The 16,169-nt window shown below is 37.6% G+C and overlaps 1 protein-coding gene across 6 annotated transcripts in view; it reads left to right on the forward strand.

Annotated features, from left to right (window-relative positions):
* The window catches only part of TENM1 (teneurin transmembrane protein 1), a 785,443-nt gene that overhangs the window by 146,183 nt on the left and 623,091 nt on the right, over positions 1-16,169 (forward strand). The gene's annotated exons all lie outside the window — the stretch shown is intronic.

Here is a 16,169-nt window from a genome sequence, read left to right on the forward strand (position 1 = left end):
TGATTTTGGTCTGTTTCCCTAAGCATGGTTTGTTAGCTTCACTGGTTATTTTCAACAGCACATTAAATGTCCCCTGGAACCCTGTTTTCTGGCTGACATTTGATACTGTTTCTGCTGTCACCCTTAAGATTCTGTACTTCTCCAGCTATCGGGTTCTGTAGTAATGTGCCTGTGTTGCTTACATCAGAATTGTTTAGAAATTACAAGGAAACATGAATGGGGATGTGATTGCATCAGTATTTCTGATAAGCACTTTACTTCCTATAGTTAATAAATAATATTCATCATCATCATCATAAAAAGGAGGGGGAAGGCCGAGGTGGGGGGAAGAGGAAGACAGCATCAAGAAAGTGAAATGACACCCCATAAAATGGGAGAAAGTACTTGTAAACTCTGTATCTCATAAAGGACTTGTATACCTAATATATAAGGAACTCTTGTAAGTTCATAATATAAAAGTAAATTACCCCAATTAAAAAATGGTGGACATCAGCAAGATTGTGGAATAGAAGGTATCAATACTCATGTGCTGTCCCCCTCAGCAATAGTACGATGATAGCCATCCGTAGACATAAATACCTTTCTTAGACCTTTGAACTCCTAGTAGGAGATTGTGAAACCCCAGTGGAGCCCAAGACTGAGGAGGGCCATTTTGAGAAGTTAGGCCTCTGCCCAGGTGGCAGATTTCCCAACCATGGTCCCCAGAAACAGCTCTGTCTCCTTATAGACTCAGCAACAGCCCTATTTGGATTTAGTCCTGCCACCAGCATCATCTGCCGAAGAACCTGGCTGGAGTCATGCCTGTCTGTGCCCCAGATAACAGGCCTGTTGAACTCAGCCCTGGTTGTGGACCATGAGGTGATTGTGACCAGTCTCCAGCCCCTCTTAGCATCTAGTCCTTCCTGCCCAGGAGTTGGGCAGGAGATGTGCCTGACTGTGTCCCTGAGATAGTCCTTCCAACCTTGGTCCTGCTGCACATACTGAAATTATCCTGTCACTCTGTCAGTCCAACCATGGATGGGCAGCACTCTTGCCTACACATGGGACTACATGGGACACAAACTCATCCATGTCTCTGAAGCAACATCAGTCCAACTGCCGATCCTCAACTGGCCCTGTGACTCAGCTCATGCCCTTCTCAATCATGGGCCAGGAACACCCCTGCCTATCCAGGAACATGCTGAGAAACCTGCCTGTCCGTGCCTCTGGAGACCACCAAACTTGGTTTGGCTATGGACCTTGAAGCAACTATAACCTGGCTCTAGCCCTTCGCATTGTTGGCCAAGGAATGGTTCTTTTTCCCAGGGACCTGGAGGGAGCTTTGCCTGTCTGTGTCTCCTGAGGCAGGGCTACTGACATCAGTCCAACTGCAGATCCTTAAGCAACCCTGTGACCCAACTTCTCCCCATGCATTCACACTCTGTGGGCAGTCCCACCCACTCAGGAACCTGATGCGAAGCATTCTAGTCTATGCCCCTGGAGGCCAGCCTGTAATTCCAGTCCCAACTGTGGACCATGAAGTAACCCTGTTCCTGGGATCCAGCCCCTCTTGACTGCGATCCAGGGCCAATCCCAACTGCCCAGGGATCTTCCCCAACTTCCTGACCTGTTGGGAGTTTTCCCAAGGACTGGAGGGAGCCACAACTATCTGCATACCTAGTAACAGGCCCACTGTCTGCAGACACTGAAGAGAACTCTTGTCACATTGCCAGCCCTACTGGCCAAGGTCCTTGAGGCAGTCCCATCCACCCAGGGATCAGGCAGAATCCACCCCCACCTGAGACCAGGGTGACAGGCCTGCCACCCACATACTCCACTGTGGACCCAATAGTCACACAGTCTAACTCTTAATACCTTACCTTAATACCTTACCCTCAATCCCAGAGACAATACCATTAGACTAGGGACTCTTTAGGACATGGATATTACCAGCCGTAACCACTCTTTAGAGACTGGAAGAGTTATTTGCTCCTTCAAGCACACTAACACCAATGCAGAGCTACACAGAGCAAGAACCAGGCAAACGTGACACCACCAAAGGAAATTAATAAAGATTCAGTAACCAACCCCAAAGAAATGGGGATCTGTGAATTGCTGGACATTCAGATAATCCTCCTAAAGAAATTATGAGATGCAAGAGAACACAGATTAGCTACTAAAAAAAAAATCAGGAAAACTATGAATTAACAAAATATGTTTAATAAAGAAACAGATCAAACAGATAAAGAAACTATCAAAAAGCGGAACAAAAATCCTGGAGCTGAAAAATACAGTGACAGAACAGAAAAATTCAATAGTTTCAGCAGCAGACTTGAAGGAAGAATCACCGAACTCCAAAAGAGGTCACTTGAAATTAGCCAGTTAGAGGAGCAAAAAGGAGAATGAATGAAAATCCACACATATGGGGAGCCTGGGTGACTCAGTCATTTAAGCAACTGCATTCATCTCATGTCATGATCCCAGGGTCTTGGGATCCAGCCCGGAGTCAGGCTCCTTGAACCTGCTTCTCTCTCTAACTCAGTTGCTCCTTCTGCTTCTGCTCTCTCGCTCGCGCTCTCTCTCTCTCTCAAATAAATAAATAAAAACTTCAAAGAAATAAATAAAAAAAAAAGAAAATCCACACTTATATGGTCAACTAAGTTTTACAAAGATATCTTGAGCAAAGGACAGTCTCTTCAATAAATGGTGCTGGGAAAACTGGATATCCACATGCTAGAGAATGAAGTTGGTCCCTTATCTTACACGATACACAAAAATTAATGTGAAATAGATTAAAGACTTAAATTTAAGACCTGAAACCATAAAACTTCTTGAAGAAACATAGGGAGAAAGCTTCTTGATACTGGTCTTGGCAATGAGTTTTTTGAATGTATAGGTAATGCTTTTGGGTATGATGCCAAAAGCACAGGCAACAAAAACAAAAATAAACATGTGGGCCTGCATCAAAACTAAGAAGCTTTTTACAACAAAGGTAACAATTGACAAAATTCAAAGGCAACCCAGGGAATGGGAGGAAATATCTGCAAATTGTATATCTGATAAGGGGTTAATATCCAAAATAGCAAGCATTTCCTACAATTAAATAGCAAAAAATCCCCCAAATAACCTAATTTTTAAAATGGGCAAAGGACCTGAATGGACATTTTTCCTAGACACTCAAATGGCCAATAGTGTGAAAAGGTGTTCAATATCAGTAATCATCAGGGAAATGCAAATCAAAACCACAGGGAGATAATCACTTCACACCTGTTAAGATGGCTATTATTAAATAGACAAGAGATACCAATTATTAACAAGAATGTGGAGAAAAGTGGTAGGAATGTAAATTGGCATAGCCATTATGTAAAACACTATGGAGTTTTCTCAAAAAATTTAAAATAAAACTATAATATGATCCAGCAATTCCACTTCTGGATATTTATCTAAAGGAAATGAAAACACAAATTGAAAAAGACATATGCATCCTCATGTTCATTGTAACATTATTTACAGTTGCTAAGACAGGAAAAAACGTGGGTGACCAAAGGATGACTGGATAAAGAAAATATGGTATATGTGTATATATAATGGAATATTTTTTGACCATAAAAAAGAATGCAATCTTGTCATTTGCAACAACATGGATGGACTTGGAGGGCATTATGTTAAATGAAGTAAGTTAAACAAAGGAAGATACTTACTCTATGATCTCACTTATATGAGATGGAGGTGAAGGATAGTGGGTAGGGAAAATGGGTGAAGGGGTCAAAAGGCACATACTTCCAGTTATAAAAGTAATCATTATTACTGCAGTTAATAACACTGTATTGCATATTTGAAAGTTGTAAGAGAATAAATTGTAAAAGTTCTCATCACAAGAAAATAAATTTTCATAACTGTATATGGTGATGGATGTTAACCAGACTTATTGTGGTGACCATTTTGCAATATATACAGATAGTGAATCATGTTGCACATCTGAAACTAATATGTTGGATGTCAATTATGACAATAAAAATACATAATAAAATATAAGTAGATATTTTCCTTCATAATTAAAAAAAGGTGCTTTCATTTACTTTCATATTCAGTTATCAATATTTAAAATGATTTTATTCTACACACATATCTTGGACACCAAGACTTTCTGTTATGATATGGAATTGTGGGTAGGAAGATACACTGGAGTTTTGATTTCCCTTTTTGATGGAAAAAAAAAATCAAAACAACCCCCCCCCAAATATGTCCAATTTACTCTAGTATTCATAGCAGCATTATTCGTAATAACAAAAAATAGAAATCCACAAATGTTCATCATGTGATGAATGGATAAACAAAATGTAAAACATCATTACAAGGGAATATTATTCATCCGTAAAAAAGGACAAAGTGGGGCGCCTGGGTGGCTCAGTGGGTTAAGCCACTGCCTTCGGCTCAGGTCATGATCCCAGGCCCTGGGTTCGAGCCCCACATTGGGCTTTCTGCTCAGCAGGGAGCCTGCTTCCTCCTCTCTCTCTGCCTGCCTCTCTGCCTACTTGTGATTTCTCTCTGTCAAATAAATAAATAAAAATCTTTAAAAAAAAAAAAAAAAGGACAAAGTTCTGATTCCTGCTACAACATAGATATACCTTGAAAACATGAAACCAAGTGAAAAAGCCATACACAAAAGGCTGCCTACTGCACGATTCCATTTATAGTAAATGTCCTGAATGGCCCAATCCATAGAGCTAGAAAGTAGATTAGTAGTTGCCACTGGGGGGAGAGGAGAACTGGGAGTGACTGTTAATGACTATGGGGTTTCTTTTTGCAGCGCTGGAAATATTTTGGATTTAGAAAATGGTGATGGCTTTACAATTTTGTGGTTATACTAAAAACCACTGAATTATACACTTGAAAAGGGTGAATTCTACACTATGTGAGTTAAATCCAATAAGGCTATTACTTTTTTAAGGAGAATAATAGCCAACACCAGGCACTTATATTCTAGGCATTAAGCTAAGTACTTTTCTAGCCATGGTCATATTTAATGGTCACAATAGCTGTATATGCATAGGTACTGTATTATTTCCTCCACTTTACAAATGTGAAAATTGAAGCTTAATAACATTACTCAAGTTACTTTGTAATTTGCCCAAGGTCCCAAAGGCTAAAAACCCAAAACTGGAATTTAGAATCTAGATAGCCATTCTGTACTCTTTGAGTAATACATGTTCTTCCTGCCCATATACATACATACATATATACATACATATATATATTTTTTGAGAGATAGAGACAGAGAGAATAGCAGTGGTGGGGGGCTAGAGGGAGAGGGAGAGAAACTCAAGCAGACTACATTCAGTGATGAACCCAGCACAGGGCTCAATCTAAAAACCCTGAGATCACTACCTGGGCCAAAATGAGGAGTTGCTGCTCAACTGAATGAGCAAGCCAGGCACCCCCTGCCTACATTTTTAATATTAGCTTTAAGATATTGTTAACATGCCATGTAATTTCCCAATGTAAATGGACCACCCATTCAGATTTTTTTTAGTATATTTGCAGATATATGCAACCATCACAATAGTCAATTTTAGGACTTTCTTATTATAAACAACCCTTCTTTCCCAGCCCTAGGCAACCACTAGTCTGTCACTGTGGTGATAGATTGATAATGACACCTATAGCCATTTGCATCGTTGTGTTATCTATTAAAATTGTGATAGTCAATTATGAGAATTATGAGATGGTAGGATTCCTTTAAAAAGTGGCTTGGAAACCTCCATTGTTAGGAGGGAGAATAACTGAATATGATACTTCTAAAGGCAAAGGAGAGACATTACAGGTGTTGATGTGCCTGTTTCTGGAGTTCTGTGCATTGTTTTACTGAGGAGGTGGGTCTGCTCAATAAATAAGTAAAATAAATAAGAAGAAGAAGAAAAAAATCTTGATTGATACAAGTATATTTTGCTTCTGAGAGAGAATGCAGAAATTGTCAGGAACTTTCTTTGCCTTTGAAATTGGCACCATGCCCTCTAGCTAAATGGTTTTGTTAAGTGGCTTTGCTAGAAACCTTTCCTACCCTCCATGTCCCGAAGCTACTGCTTTTCTTCCTGACCCTCTTGACTTCAGTTTGAGTATATGTCTTCCAGTTAACAAGTAATTTGGGGGGAGTGTCAAAAGGTAACTAGCGTCCCCTGGGTTACAATTAACCTAAAAATTAAAAGGTGGAGTTTAAAATCCTCATTAAGTATAACAAAAACATAAAAGGGAGTTTCTGAGTTGGAGCTGGATTTAGAAAGTCACCCTTGAATTAATGAAACTGATTGTACTTGACCATGTACCAGGCTAGGTATTTGAGACAGGATATATATTTGAGAAAGGATATATAGTAAGTTCAGTGGCGATTAGTGGTTTAAGCAAAATGAGTTGAAAAAAAAATATTTCTAAGAGGTTTTTTCTGTGATACTTCCCACACACAGTGTAAATGCTAATGCCCTTCAGTTTTAATTGCCACTAATTTCTGAAATATGTGAGTGTTGTATTACTTGAATTAAAAATTAGTGTTTTCTTATTTAACCTGGCTGGATATTTGGCAACATCATGTTTCCCTAAGAAATTTTGTTGATTTATTTTTAAAGGTAACATAATAAAAACAGCTGGGGTCTCTAAAAATGATTGATAGTGAATTCTTATGGCTTAGTAATAAATTCTATCTAATATGTATTATTCATAGTGGATGCCTATATCTTGTTAACTCTGAGTTTAAGAGTGGGAAACAACATTATGGTTCTTACTATATAAACCTCAAGTACCCTTTTTGTGCTTAATAAACTCAAAGTATAATGAATGCTTAAAATATTTAGTAGTTCAGCTATGCCAATGTTGATTTTTAAATACTTCTAAAAATTGATTCTAAAAGCAATGAGGTTCTGGGTGGTTCAGTTGGTTAAGTGCCCAACTCTCAGATCCAGCTCAGTTCACGATCTGTGGGTCGTGACATGGAGCCCTGCATTGGGTTCCACACTCTGCGTGGAGTCTGCTGGAAATTCTCTCCCTATCTCTCTGCCTCTCCCCCTGCTTGTACACTCTATCTCTAAAATAAATAAATAAAATCTTTTTTAAAAGCAAAATGGTTTGTACTCTAAAATAGCATTTAGAATTCTATTTTATAGAAATCAGTTTGTGATCTCTAGAAGGAGAAGTGTATAAATATTACAATCATCTGCTGAATAGAAAACACTGGGGAAGGATTAAAAAACACTGCTTTTTTGGAATATTCAACACTGAATTGTTCCTGCTGGTGTGCATGCCCTTCATATATTTCTATTAAATGATGATGCTTCAGTAGTAATAAGCCTCATTTATTTATTTAAATGTATTCCTCTTACCCCATTCTTTTTTTTTTTTAAAGATTTTATTTATTTATTTGACAGACAGAGATCACAAGTAGGCAGAGAGGCAGGCAGAGAGAGAGAGAGGAAGGGAAGCAGGCTCCCTGCTGAGCAGAGAGCCCGATGTGGGGCTCGATCCCAGGGCCCTGGGATCATGACCGAGCTGAAGGCAGAGGCTTTAACCCACTGAGTCACCCAGGCGCCCCCCCCCTTACCCCATTCTTTAACTTGAACACACACACACACACACACACACACACATGCATGTGCTTACGAGTGAGCAAATATGCTGTGGGTTCCATTGTCTTCAACTTCTCAAGTTGCTTTGCTTTTAGGGAAGTTCATTTGGGAACATGGAAAGACTTAGAGGTGAAATGAAGGTGACCCTACTGACCCAAAGTCAGCGGGACATGTCTCTTGAGTTTAGAATGCATATGGCCTTGCCACTTTCTTTGTAATCAGTAAAATACATTTCTGCAGCAGTTGGTTGGGGTTAAGCTTTCCTCTGTATCTATGATACAGAGAAAAGATGAGGGGCCCATTTGAAGATGAACCCCCCCTTTGTCTCATTAGTGCTGGGCATTAACCAACAGATACGGAATTATAAAGAAGAGAACAAGTAACAAAGAACAACTAGGAATTTTATGGCTGACAGATAGTGTAGGTATCTAGGACATTTTCTTCTTCATTAGGAATGCCTCTGAAGGCTCACACACTTGAGTTCTTTGGAGAGCCATTTAAGATTTCTCACATGTAAGGTTGCTACTGGATTCAAACAGACTGTGGATTTCTTGACTGAGGTCAAAGAAAGGTTTTTAGTTGGTGTGAGTGCATGAGCAAGCTTGACTCTTTTTAAAATACATGCTGTGTACAGATAAAAATAATACCTAAAAAGTATAGTGCTTTGTACTTATTCCCTTCATCTTCAATACATCTGTAAAAAGTGAACAGATTTGGTTACTTAGTAGACCTCTTCTCAATTTAGTTCATATCACCAGAAATGGCAATATTTAGAATTTGCATTTTCTGTTTTTAGTACTACTCTTTCAATATTTTGTTTTTTCCAAAGTACCTCCAAATCAGGAGTGCAATGTAGGAGTTGGCTGCTCTGCTTCTTCAAGAAGGGGAAAAAAGTTCTTCAAGAGAAAAAAATTTCTAGTGTTTGTAAGTGAAAATGGTATATTAATGAATATACAGGGGGTCTTTTAATTAAATTTAAATTGAAATTAATAGGTGAAACTGGCTTCAGCTGAACGAGCCATTGATGTGTTTTAAACTCTTCCAATAAACAAATACTTTTGTTGGGGAGAAAGAAATTTCTTCTGCCCTTCAGAGTCTTTGTAGCTGGACTAAATCAAATTGACATGAGATAGATTAAGAGGATAAACTCAAATTTGGTTTTGTATGTAAGGGAATATACATAGGTATGAAATTCCATAGACATTCAGGCAACATGAAGTTTATGACATCCTGAGCTAAGGAGAGGGGTAGGGGTCAGAGGATCCAAAGGGGAGGAAGACCTTTAATAGTAGAGTGAGTGGAGATGTTTGCAAAACAAAAGGTTACCCTGTTATGCAGTTAAGTTTTTTAGGTAAAAAAGAATCTGTTAATATTTCTTTTAATTGTATGGGCTCTTCTTTCCAATGTAAATTTAGGCACTTGAAGAGGAATCAAATATTTTCCTGAATCTACTGGATTTTGATTGCTTTTAACTCAAAATAGTTTTCATACCAAAGTGGCCCATCTTGAGGCAGCTTGCCTTTGGCTCCTACAATTTGATGGTAGAATATCTGGAGCTGGCTGGTGATAATTTACTGTCTTGTCTGTTGGGAAATGACTATTTTCTACTTGCACTGAATTCACAGTGATGGTCAGAATTTCTATTGACAGGCTTGTGCTCATGAACTCAGTAAACTGGTTTTCTGTCCCATACTTTATTTGATTAGTTTATGCAGGTCATTTTCATGATTACTAACTGGCATAATGATTAAGAAATGTGGCTTTTCTGAATCCTGAATGTGGATTTCATAATGTCCCTGGCATTTAATATTGATCAGCTTAAAGCCACAAGTGGTAAGGCATCCAGGAGGAAATGAAAAAGGAAAAACAAACTCGGTTCCAACTTTCTCCATGGGCATATACATAGGAATGGAATGTCTTAATATAGCTAGTTTACTTAAAACCAGCAACTAAAAAAAATTCTCCATAGCTTTGGGATTAAGTTAAATATCATAACTTTTAGGTGTTTTTCAGAAAGAAATGATTATTATATCATTAAGAAATAAATCACTTATAGAATACTAACACTAGTGTTAATGTAATTTAAAAATCATCATATCTTTTAACAAATTTGAAATTATTCACTAAGATACAAGATTGGGTAGTATGCTTAAGCTCCCATCCCCCAGATGTGGGTTTTTTTTTTTTCCAATAGAGAAGAATATCCTTGTATAAGGACTTGGATTTAATGGAAAGATGTGAATATTTTCTAGGCTGATAATACACCACAACTTAGAAATTATATGGTCTCCTTGGTGGTTAGTGATGAAAACTTAGGCTAAAGAGACGTATTTTTGTTTTAACTTAGGTTTATTGAGGAAGGTATGGATTTTATAGGTTTTATGGGGTTTTTTTGATTCTGTAATTTTTAATTCTGTAATTTGATAGGTACCTACTCATCTTCAAAGATGAAGGTCAAATTAACCTCTTCCTAAGCTTTCTACCCAAATGTGATTTCTTACTTGTAATACTCTAATTTGTAGAATGTGCTGACCAACGTGTTATTTAACTCTATGTCTGAATCTTACATTTGGCACCTCTCATCCCTCCAGATGTTTCAAGGATCAGCTTCTAGTCAGAGTTTTGAATATTGTAACTTAGTGATAGCCTCTTGTAATTGTTCAATCACATTTCTTTTAACAGTCCTACTTGATAAATAGTATAAAAGAAGAGGATTTCCCAGCAGTGCCCTTTCCGATGTATCTCTATATTTTTCTTTTCTCTTTCCCCCAAACAACTCCCACCTATCCCACTATGGTGCCTGAAATTCCTTCTTTAGAGTTAAGGCATTATTGCCAGACTAACTTGCAGTTACATGTAGTGGCATATTTTGATTGATTAGTTTATCCAGGTCATTTTCAGATTTCTCATTTGGGAGCAGAGTCCTAAAGGGAAGGAAGTTTAAGTTGTAGCTTGGCTCAGGGGTGAGAAGAACAAGTCTGAAGATCATACTATTGTCCATTCTGCTCTTCAGTCAGAAGACTGTGTAAAATTACCAGTGTTATCTTCTAAGATCAACAAGGGGTGAGATACAGAAATAGGAAAAAAGGACTTAGAAGGTAAAGCAGATCTACATTATCTTCTTTATCCAAGCCTGCTTCAAAAATCTAAAGGTAACTCAGCTCCTTACTGGCATTCACTTAAAGGTGTATTGCTGGTTTTAAACTTAAACCGTGTCTAATTCTGTGATGAAGAGAAATTAATGAACAACCTCAGCTTTCAAGTATTTTTTTTTCTCTAAGAGCACTGAAGTCATACTTAAAGCTGTTGAACAGAAAGTGCCCATTAATTGAAGTATGGGATATGTCCAGAAACGAGAGGTTTTTTATCTTATGAAAAGTGCAATGAGTAATATAATCTTCAGAAGTCATTAAAGACACACATTCTACTTGACCTGCTATATTTATGTAGGCTTTGCCAGCATTTACCCATGTGGTTATATCCTCTTCAGTTTTTTTCTTGTACTTTGCCTCCTTTTTATCCTCCTTACTATTCATACATGCTTCCTTCAGCTCTTCTGGGCATTGCCAAGCTAAAGGAATATATAATCCCGTAAGTGGTACCATTGAGTGGTACCATTTGATGGATGTCACAAGATCTGCTTGCTAAAGAGGATCTTCTGCTGTGTCCTGCACTGGTGCCTGAAATTTCTAACGTTTGGTTATGGTTTGTGGCTAAAGCACTAGCTCCCTCTGTCCCCCCCAAAAAAAAAAACCCCACAAAAAACTCCATAAGGATAGTGTATATGTCCCAAACATGTACATTCACATTTATTCCTTAGAAGGCAGAGAGAAGATAAAATGTCCCATTTACTTAGGACTTCGTAGCCTAGCATATTAGACTCAGGAAGGATCTTTGAGGTCATCTCCAGTTTTTAATTAAAGTTGGATTTTTTTGGTCTCCTATATGTTTTGTTTTAGAATCTTTTCATTAAATGAGATTTGATACAAAAGTTCAATGAGTAAAATAGATGAATGGGAGAATATTAGGGCTCACCTCCTCTGCTCATTATCAGTTATGTAAGCTTAGTGGTTCTATGGAGTTTAAAATGAACTCAGTCCCAGAGACATTCTGTGGAGACAGAGTTACTAGAAGCCAAATCTTCTGATTCTTTTTTTTTTTAAGATTTTTATTTATTTATTCGACAGAGAGAGATCACAAGTAGACAGAGAGGCAGGCAGAGGCAGGCAGAGAGAGAGAGAGAGAGAGAGAGAGAGAGAGGGAAGCAGGCTCCCTGCTGAGCAGAGAGCCCAATGCGGGACTCGATCCCAGGACCCTGAGATCATGACCTGAGCCGAAGGCAGTGGCTTAACCCACTGAGCCACCCAGGCGCCCCAAATCTTCTGATTCTTAATCTAAGGCCCTTTCCATCCATTGAACTAGTCCCAGTAATTACTTTATTCTTTAAATCACCCAAATTTCTTCTGCTCCATGGAAACATTCTTAATTAACATGCTACATAATAATATTGCAGGAGTATATTGCAGTAGTACTAAAGAGTGAAATGACAGCTATAGGGAAAATAATCCTAAGGGGAAGGAAGAAGGATGATCTGAAACAAATCTTACTGGCAGGGTCTATAGTGTCTAAGAGAATCTCTGAAATACATAAATGACTATGGAGATTGGGCAAGGGTATTGTATTATTGGTAATTTTATTCCTTTAATGACTCCCCAGGTGACATTAAGGCAATATCCAAGTGAAGTGACCTTTAATAGGAAGGGGAATGAACTGTAGGTCCAATTCTCCCAACTCCAGAAGATTACTTTCTAAAAACAAATAGCAATATCTGGTGGAAACCAGTTTACTGAGGTCATGAGCCTAAATTTTATTGCAAAGCTCCAAATGATGAATAGTGTCAATTTTTTCCCCTTCGGGTCAGACTTTTAACATGAGAGAAAGGAATTTTACATATGTCAAAATAGATGTAATCAATGAATACAAGTAGAACCGTTATTGGGCACTGAAAAACTGCTCCAATTAGAATCGTATTAATCAGAATATGCTGTACTAATTAAGATGACAATGAATATCATAACCTTCATCTAGTGATGTCTTAAAAGATTGTAATTGATGAGAGTTGCCCATATTAAACATATGAATGGGTTTTTTTGCAGTGGATGGACCTTAGCAGTTTCCCACTTTGTGGGCACGGCAATCTGAGTGTTTCAGAGGTGCTCACCACGACACAGAGAAACAAATATCACATTCTGACATTTTATGGTCCTAAATTCCATAGAGTTCCAATTATTTGGTTTTTGTTATCCTAAGTTTCTACAGCTCTTCCTTCAGAGACACTTCTCTTTCTGGAAGACGTGCAGGCAGATGACAATATATATTTTGTTGGGGCCTGAGGTTTATATAATTTGTGGTCCCCTCTTTAAAAAACAATACAAGATCACAAATGCAAAATTTGGTATAAAAGTGAATATTTAGAAGGCCTATGGAAGTGAGGTGCCCTGAGGCTTAAGCTTCAAGGTAAATCCACTTGTGCATGCAGAACACACCACTAAATAATTTAGTAGTTGATCAGTGAAGGAGAGGGAAATTTTTCAAAAGCCACAGCTCTTTGATATTAGAAGGGTTTTTGATATGTTAATGACATGTATAAAGACAAGTGACAAGATTGCAATCATTTGGTCAAGAAAGACAGAATTATAATGCACAGTTTGATAAGATGAGATCTAAATTAGATCAATTAAACTTTGATAGTGCTGAGACTATCTGGTATGTCTTTATGCAGTACATCTTGAGGAATTTAGTTACAATTATTTTAAATCACTGATAGTACATTTTATACCAATAAAATGGGAATTACCAAGAAATATATTCAGTTTGTTCAAGGTTAATAAGAAAAGGCTCAACATTTTCATAAATGCCCTCTTAAACAGATGTTCTTGTGTAACATGTAAAATGAAATCTAGAACCAAAGTAATGATTCATTTTTTAATTTGTGATATAAACCAAGTTAATCTAGAATCACTATACTTTTAGGGATCTGATTCTATCATATGGGTTGTTCACTAAATAATAACATCTAGTTATCTTCAGTCTCTCTAAGAAGCTTTGTGTACATATTTTTTTATCAGTTTTAGGTTTAGCTATGTTTTTTAATTCACTGGAAGCTTAATTTAAGGTCTATCTATATAATTACTAGCAGGAAAATTAGAATATATACTAATGGTTACTAGTGGTGGATGAACATGATTGACTCCCGCTTTGGGGACCATATAGGCTAGAGAAGCATCTGGCTCCCAGAGCGGTATCATTTGAAGGGGTACCTCAAGATCTACTTGCAAGAATGTCTCTGTGTCCTTCACTGATACCTGAAATTTGCACTATTTTGGTTATGATTTGGTGTTAAAATACTGGCCTGAAAACACAAATCATCAGAAAAATTAAACTTGCCTGATGAGAAGAAAACTCACCTGATATCTATCCATGTCAAATACAAAACTAATCAGAGCTTAGCTATAAATACAGTAAATAATGTATAGTCAAGAGGGAGATAATGAGTGTTATTGGAAGTATTTATAGTTATGCAACTTGAATTTAGGGATAGTATAGGTATGACAAATTGGCTTATTGCTAAAGAGACCTTAGTCATACTCCTTCCTGACCTGGTTATTAGGTGTGAATTCAGGAGTCATTTGAATACCATAAGTTGTCCATCACTGTAACATGTAGTAATTGGTACCCTCCAGTGACAAAAATTCTTTTTACTTAAATACATGTTGAGAATCAACTTTTTTTTAGCTTGATGCTCTGGAATATTAATCCAGAATTAATTAAATTGAGATCGATAAATCACTTGCCACTGATGATCCTAGCAGTTAACATTTGGTGCTATTCTACGAAATTCATACTCACTTTTTCCCTTTTCTAGTATTGACTTTTGGTGTTAAGGCCTTGGTCAATTATAATGGTTTTGTGAGATGAAAAATAAATTGAAAATGCAATTTTATAGGCTGATTTTATTTTATTTGTTTATTTTTTGTAAGATTTATTTATTTATTCGAGAGAGACAGAGAGTACGTGCTCACGCACACACAGTGGGGAGGAGCAGAGAGTCTCAAGGAGATTCTGTGCTAAGCACAGGGCCAGACCCAGGGCTCAATCCCATAACCCCAAGACCTCGACCAGAGCCAAAACCAAGAGTCAGGCATTTACCCGAGGGTGCCACACAGGCGCCCCTAAAGGCTGATTTTAAATTCTAACTGGAAAATTGCCTGCTATAGACATGTAGTCATAATTCAAAACAGGTGTGAATGTCCATGTGCCCGTGATATCTATTGCATGTATTTGGATGTGGCCCTCAGAGAAAACCACAGTAGAGTATCAGTTTAAAGAGCAGAGTGTGCCATTTGCCCATAATAGTCATCATAAACAAGAGTGATTTTATAAAGCAAATACATTTATGTAGCACTACTTATGAATCAGGCCCTGTTTTGAGCACTGTAATATTTACTGATTTAATCTTTACCCTATTATTATCTCCATTTTACAGATGATCAAATTGAGACACAGAGATGCTAAGTAAACCTGCCTAAGCTCAGAGCTCAGAGCGGCAGATGGGAGGGTTGAACTGTCTGATGCTGGAGTCATACTGAATTACGTAGGTATAGTAAGGAACACTAAAGAAGGCTAAAATGTCAAAGGTCATAGAAACATGTCTGTGAGTAGCCAAGCAGAACTATTTCACACCTAGAAAAATATATTCTAAAACACATATAGTTATTAGGAGCCACTTACAACAATACACTGCAAGAGTGGCTAGCATGAGACAAAGAATAAACAGCTGGACAGATGTGAAAAATGGGACCACGAAGCTCTGTTTTCTTTTCTTTTCTTTTCTTTTTTTTAATTGACTCTGTCTTGCTGCCTTTGTGTAATAAAATATACCCATGAATGTGGCATTCCACAGGCCAGTTTGAAACTGTTAAAGTTCTTTCCCACTCGATTCTGTTGGAATGACATGTGGAATGCAGGGTGCCTTATTTTAAAAGTCTGGGAAAATGTAGTGCACACTACTGAGAACATTCTAAGAACCTAGAAAGACTAATTTATGAGGAAAGATTAAAAGGATTAATTATATACAGCTTGGCTAAGTAATGACTAATGAGAAACATGAGAACTGTCTATGTGTATCTGAAGAACAAATACACCAAGGAGAGAAGGGATTTACTTAGTTAGGCACAAATGATGAAACTAGAAACATTGGTTGAAATTACAGAAAAGATCATTTTGGCACAATAGTTTATGAAACTTCTTGACAGGTGATATCTACTGGTCTGTAAAATAGATCCAGGAAATAAAACAAAGTACAAAAGGGCCCAGTATGACCTTTAAGTATACCAGCACGGTTTTGGGAAGGTGCAGTGATGTATATTAAACAGTATAGTCTAGGTTGAATCCTCTGGTCTTACAATATGATAGTCCTTAGAGTTGGGAAGGTCACTGCCCATCCTTCGCATAACTGTTCTCGTGCAAATTAAGGCTGCTAACGTTTTACTCACCTTGCCCAGTGTTATGTCCGGT

The sequence above is a fragment of the Lutra lutra genome, chromosome X (genome assembly GCF_902655055.1).
Source record: "Lutra lutra chromosome X, mLutLut1.2, whole genome shotgun sequence".
NCBI classification, from domain to species: Eukaryota; Metazoa; Chordata; class Mammalia; order Carnivora; family Mustelidae; genus Lutra; species Lutra lutra.